This window comes from Silene latifolia, chromosome 10, assembly GCF_048544455.1.
Source record: "Silene latifolia isolate original U9 population chromosome 10, ASM4854445v1, whole genome shotgun sequence".
Classification (NCBI taxonomy): domain Eukaryota; kingdom Viridiplantae; phylum Streptophyta; class Magnoliopsida; order Caryophyllales; family Caryophyllaceae; genus Silene; species Silene latifolia.
Genome location: NC_133535.1, coordinates 74,184,895 through 74,190,831, shown reverse-complemented (window position 1 = coordinate 74,190,831; position 5,937 = coordinate 74,184,895). Strand labels below are relative to the sequence as shown.

At 41.0% G+C, this 5,937-nt stretch overlaps 1 non-coding gene across 1 annotated transcript; it reads left to right on the top strand.

Moving 5' to 3' along the window:
• The first annotated feature begins 5,409 nt into the window (after positions 1-5,409).
• On the top strand, positions 5,410-5,516 carry LOC141610163 (small nucleolar RNA R71). The gene has a single exon (XR_012528059.1). It is a non-coding gene; the product is annotated as a small nucleolar RNA R71 (small nucleolar RNA).
• The last annotated feature ends 421 nt before the right edge of the window (positions 5,517-5,937 follow it).

Sequence of the window (5,937 nt, the reverse complement as noted above, 5' to 3'; positions counted from 1 at the left end):
AATATATGAAAAAGACCCAGCACAAATTCAATATCTAAATTATGTTTTAGAAGTAATCTTTAAGCCTCTACTGATTCGCGGACTTTTTAGATAGACGTTCACAAATAATTTCTTCAGGAACAACTACACGGTAAAATGCTACCAATTTTCACAGGCATAAACTAGGCTTGGAATAAACATGAGTCTCTTCTTTAACGTTTTTCCTCCCACGAATTTAAGACAGGTAAAACACTCAAACAACATAGACCAACGAATCTGTAAATTGCTGTAACTATTCTATTCATTTATCTCATACAATTTATAATCAAAACCCCCAAACCAATTTCTAGGGTTACAAAAATTATTCCACTACTACTATAATTGTGCTAATAATTGGATAAAGAGGTAATAGGATAGTCTACTTACGAAATAGGATGAGAATAGGCTGAGAAATCGCCTCGCAATGCCTCACGCGGCTCTCTTCACACACGACTCCCTCTTCTCTCTTTTCTCTTTTTTCTCATGGTTAAAGTGAATATGGTGATAGAGAGATTAGGGTTTGGTTAGATGAGTTATACATATAGGATAGGTGCTATTAAGACGATATGGGCCTAGCCTAGTTAGATTAATTAAAACCCGAGTCACATACTTACCCGAGTCACAAATACACTACACGACCCAGCTGGTAACTCAGCCTAATATAATATCATATTAAAATACCGGGTATTACAGTCTACCCTCCTTAAAAGAAACTTCGTCCCGAAGTTTACCCTCTCTACCAACCAACGCAAACGAATTATGAAACGCATATACAAAAGTATGTAAGGCACCCACCAAATTGAATATTAAACGCAGTATTACAGCATCACCGACAACCTCATCGTCACCCGGACTCTCATCCCTAGATGCACTCGGAAAGAAGACTTCCCTATCCGCCCAACTAGGCAAAGGGCATGAAGGATCAAGGAGTCCTTGCCTAGCTAAATGAAGGAGGGGTGGATATTGGGCTAAGTAAGCATCTTCCCGATCCTTAAAAGCTTGCTTGTGCATCTCTTGCATAAGAAGAGTCATATAATCTTTGCTTGTTTCAACACCTTCGGGTTTAAACTCTTGGTACTTGAAAGGATAGGGTGGTGTGACAATGGAAGAGGAGGGCATTTCAATTTCATCCCTTTGTTGTCGGATAATGTATTCGGCTTCTTTTGAGAGGGGAAGGAGATAGTTGGTCCGATGTACACTTAAACGAAAAATCTTCGAAGGCAAAGTAAAAGATCTAGCCTCAATAGTGAGCCACCCATACTTGGTGTCAAGGGGGTTATGAGAGACCCACTTGTATTTGTTTATCATAGTATCCAAATCAATGAGATGACCACCCTTTTTCGCCACAAACTTGCTATCCTTGTTGAAGTTCGGATCAAAGTATTTAGCCAAAAGAGTGACTAGACCTCCATTTACAATAACGGTAGTGCCTTGCTTCCCACAATCAACATTTAGCCATCTATCCACTAAAAGCCTTAGAGAGTTGAAAGGCTTGGTGAATTCCCTTCCAATGTTTAAGGCCGACTCAAGAAGAACAAAATCGAGCTTGGTAAAGTGGTTGGTGTCTTTTCTTCAATGATGGTGTTCCCTATGACCTTGTGCCACACTCTAATGCCCGGATGGTGTACTAATAGAGCGCGACTATCATGATAGTTCTCAAATTTCCTTCCGGAAATCGCCTCCCAAAGAGGAGCGGGGTCATACTTGCCAACATTCTTGAAATAACTATGTGAATCATCAAGACCCAAAGCTTTACTCATTTCCTCAAAAGATATGCGCCTACTAACATTAGCTAGGCGGAACTCGATGTTTTCCATGGTCTCTACCTTTGTAACTTTCAAAGAACTCAAGAATTCTACGGTAAGGGAGGGGTATGTCAATTCTTTTGTTGCAAACAATTTTTCCAACCCCATGGCTTTAACGAAGGCTCTAGTTTGCTCAAGGACACCCAACTTATCTAAGGCATCTCACAAATAAACTTGGTGGATGTAAAAGGATTTTCTAGCAAACTTGGCAAAAGTTTCCCTATGGGATTTGGAAATGAAAATTACCTCCGGATAGTTCGAAAGTTGAGAAATTTCCGGAGTAGTAGATATTGTTGCTTCCAAGGGAGGTTGTTGTTGTTGCACTTCCAAGTTTGAGCTAGCTACCACCATAGCCAATGAGGCTTTCTTTGCTTGAAGACTCTTTTGTCTTGTTGAGAGTGCCTTTGCCTTTGGTTCCTTTGTTGCTCCTTTTGTCCTTGCCATTGATGCTTGAACCAAGAAAAGAGTGAAAATCATCAATTTTCAAGTGTACCCAAATCGATTTTAAGATGAAAGGCTTTGCCTTTATAAATTCAAAAATCGACTAAAAGGTTGAAGATTTTGGTGCTTGGTTTGATTTTTGTTGAAAGAGGAGTGATTAATTTTTGTTAGAAGGATGTTTTGATTTGATTTTGATGAATGTGGTTGAGGAAATCTTGTTTTTGTGATGGAGAGGATGAGGGTTTTGAGTATTGGGGTTTATGGGTAGTGTTTTGAATGAAGGTATGAAGAAATGAATGTGGGAGGGGGTTTATAAAAGACCCGAAAATTTTGAAATGCAGGAGGAAGACGGGCGGCTTTCCTTTGGGACGCCCGGATTCTGTCTATTCTGGGTTGAGAAATCCTCGCCTAAAGACGGGCGTCTTTGATCAAAGACGCTCGGATTGTTCAGCTGCGGGACGGGCGTCCTTCAGTGAAGACGGGCGGATTCCTTTCCAGGGATTTTCTTGTTTTTCTCATCCAAAAAGACGGGCGTCTTCTCTTGCAGGACGGGCGGATTCTTTTGCAGGCCGCCCGGATTTGCTAACAGTCCCAAAATTTCAAAAATTCACCTCATGGAGGACGGGCGATTCTGACCAAGACGCCCGGGTTGCCTGAAGACGGGCGGGTTCTCTTGAAAACGCTCGGATTCTACCCCTTTTACCCGGATTCAGTTCCATCCGTGTACTTGCATATCCCGCGTCATTTTTCATTCTTCAAAATCTCGTGTTCTTCATTGTGGGGGCACTACTAAGGCATGGATAGCCTAGGCAATTGCTATCCCCACACTAAGCTAAAGCACTACGCATTAATTGAAATTATTAGTCCCTCCCTCACTTCTCTCAAAAATGATAATTATCTTGATCAAGGCATAAAAATCCAAAAATGACAAAAATGCAATATAAGAATTAAAATGCGAGTTAGGAGTTAGAAATATTTACAAATGGTGGTTTAGGGAGGACTCCACCAAACTCTCATCCTTAGTGAGATGTCATGGGGGCATGTCCAAGGTGTTGTTGATGTTGCTGAACACCTTGAAGAAGTAATCAAAAGCTTGTTCATTGTCATGATAAAGGTCTTCGATAGATCTTTGCCCTTGTTGTTGGTCTTGATCGATAGCATTACCAATATAGGGATTGAAAATCCCTTCAAACTCATCGTCCCAAAGACCACACACTTCATCTACTTGATCACTAAAGATCTCTTGAGTTGATAGAGACAACTCTCCCATTATCTCGTTTTGGCCAATGGGGCCATCTTCTTCATTGCTTGACTTTGGTGAGCTTTGCAAGCTCTCTTTGTTACAATTCACTTGGTCTTTGAATGGAGCATCTTCAATTCTCTTCTTCTATTAGAGTTCCGACTTCTTCCTATCATCCTTCCGTCTATAATGATCAATCATAAAACATGGTTCATGTAAACGAGGACCTCTCATAGTCTTGTCAAGATTGAAAGTTATACTCTCATCTCCCACTTCTAGAGTAAGCTCTCCATGTTTCACATCAATCACCGCACCCGCGGTGTGTAAGAAAGGTCTTCCTAGAACGATTGGAATGTTGGAGTCTTCTTCCATATCAACAATGACAAAGTCCACCGGGATGAAAAATTTCCCAATTCGTACGTGAAGATCTTCCCATATCCCTAATGGTGTCTTTGTCGATCTGTCGGCCATTTGGAGTGTGATATTGGTGCATGTAAGCTCTCCTATCCCCAACCTTTTACTCACCGAGTACGGCATAACACTCACACTAGCCCCTAGATCACATAAGGCTTTGTTGATTGTGGTGTCGCCAATGGTACACGGTATTGAGAAGCTTCCCGGATCCTTGAGCTTTGGAGGTGAACTCCCTTGAAGTATTGCACTACTCACCTTGGTTGAAGCGATAGTCTCAAGCTTCCGGATAGACTTCTTCTTTGTGAGGATGTCTTTCATGTATTTCGCATAGGCCGGCACGTGATTGATTAATTCCGTGAAAGGAATTGAGACTTCCAAATTCTTCACAATTTCCATAAATTTTCCAAGTTGGTTATCAAATTTGGGCTTGGCTTGACGACTTGGAAAAGGAAGTCTTATCACAATGGGCTCCTTCTCCTTGACCTTGTCTTCATTTTTCTTTGAGATTTCTTCTTTTGATGGTTCTCCATCCTTGGAGTTTTGCACAATTTCTTCCTTGTCACTAGCTTCCACAACTTTATCCTCAATTTGCTTCTTCGGTGCTTCATACCTTGTACCACTTCTCAAGTGAATGGCACTAACCGTTTCATATCTTGGGGGATTACTTTAAGGTGGTAATTGCCCCTTTTGTCTTTGTGAGCTTGAAGATGCTAGTTGAGCCAATTGGGTTTCCAACATTTTGGTGTGAGTTAGGATGTTGTTGATGGTGGTTTCCTTTGCTTGACTATCCTTTTGCATTTGAGTGAAAAAATCTTGTTGATTCTTTTGCATTTGAAGGACCGCTTTTTGAACATCAAATCCTTGGTCATTTTGTTTATTGTATGGAGATTGATTTTGGTAACCTTGGTTTTGGTTGTAAAAGGGTCTTTGATTTTGGTTTCTCATGGGAGGTGGGGTGTATGTTGTTTGAGGGTTTTGAACATTTTGGCTTTTGTATGAGAGATTTGGATGAAATTTGTTGTTTTCATTGTAATAGTGGAGTAAGGGGTACCACTCTTGTATGCTTGAAAAGCATTCACTTGTTCATTTGTTCCCCTACATTCACTTGGGTCATGTCCCAAAGTTCCACAATTCTCACATATCCCACTTGGGATTGATGAAGATGCCGTCATGGCATTAACATGATGCTTTGGTGATTTTGAGCCTTCTTCAAGTCTAGCCATAGCCTTTTCAAACTTCAAATTGATGGTATCAATGTGAGCACTAAGTTGAGCACCCAATTGAGTAACGGAATCCACTTCATGCTTTCCTCCTCTAGTAGCCTTACGAGGTCTACTATATTGTGAGTTATGGACCGCCATTTCCTCAATTTTGTTCCAAGTTTGATTGTCATCAACTTCGGTGAATATTCCATTTGATCCCATGTTGAGAATGTTCCTTAAATCTTCATATAGACCGTTCCAAAATTGTTGTACCAAGAACCACTCGCTAAGTCCATGGTGAGGACATGAGCGACAAATTCCTTTGAACCGCTCCTAAGCTTCATACAAAGATTCTTCATCCCTTTGCTTAAAACCCGTAATTTGAGCTCTTAGCATGTTAGTCTTTTCCGGTGGGTAGAACTTTTTGTAGAAAGCTATAGCCAACTTTTTCCAAGAATCAATTCCGAGAGTGGCCTTATCAAGGCTCTTCAACCATTGTTTCGCGGTGCCAATTAGAGAAAAAGGAAATAAGACCCATCGAATTTGGTCTTGAGTTACACCGGTTTGAGAAATCGCATCACAATAATCGCAAAAAGCCTCCATATGAGAGTGAGGGTCTTCACTAGGCATCCCCCCAAATTGGCTTCTTTCGACTAATTGGATAAATGCGGATTTGGCAATGAAATTTCCGGTTAGATGTTGTGGTGTGGGAGTACCATTGGGTAGGTTCTCCTCGGTGGGTACGGAATGTGATGAAAACTTAGGCATTGTGGGTTGACTTTGTGTTGTATTTTGTGTTGGGTTCTCCTCACCTTCT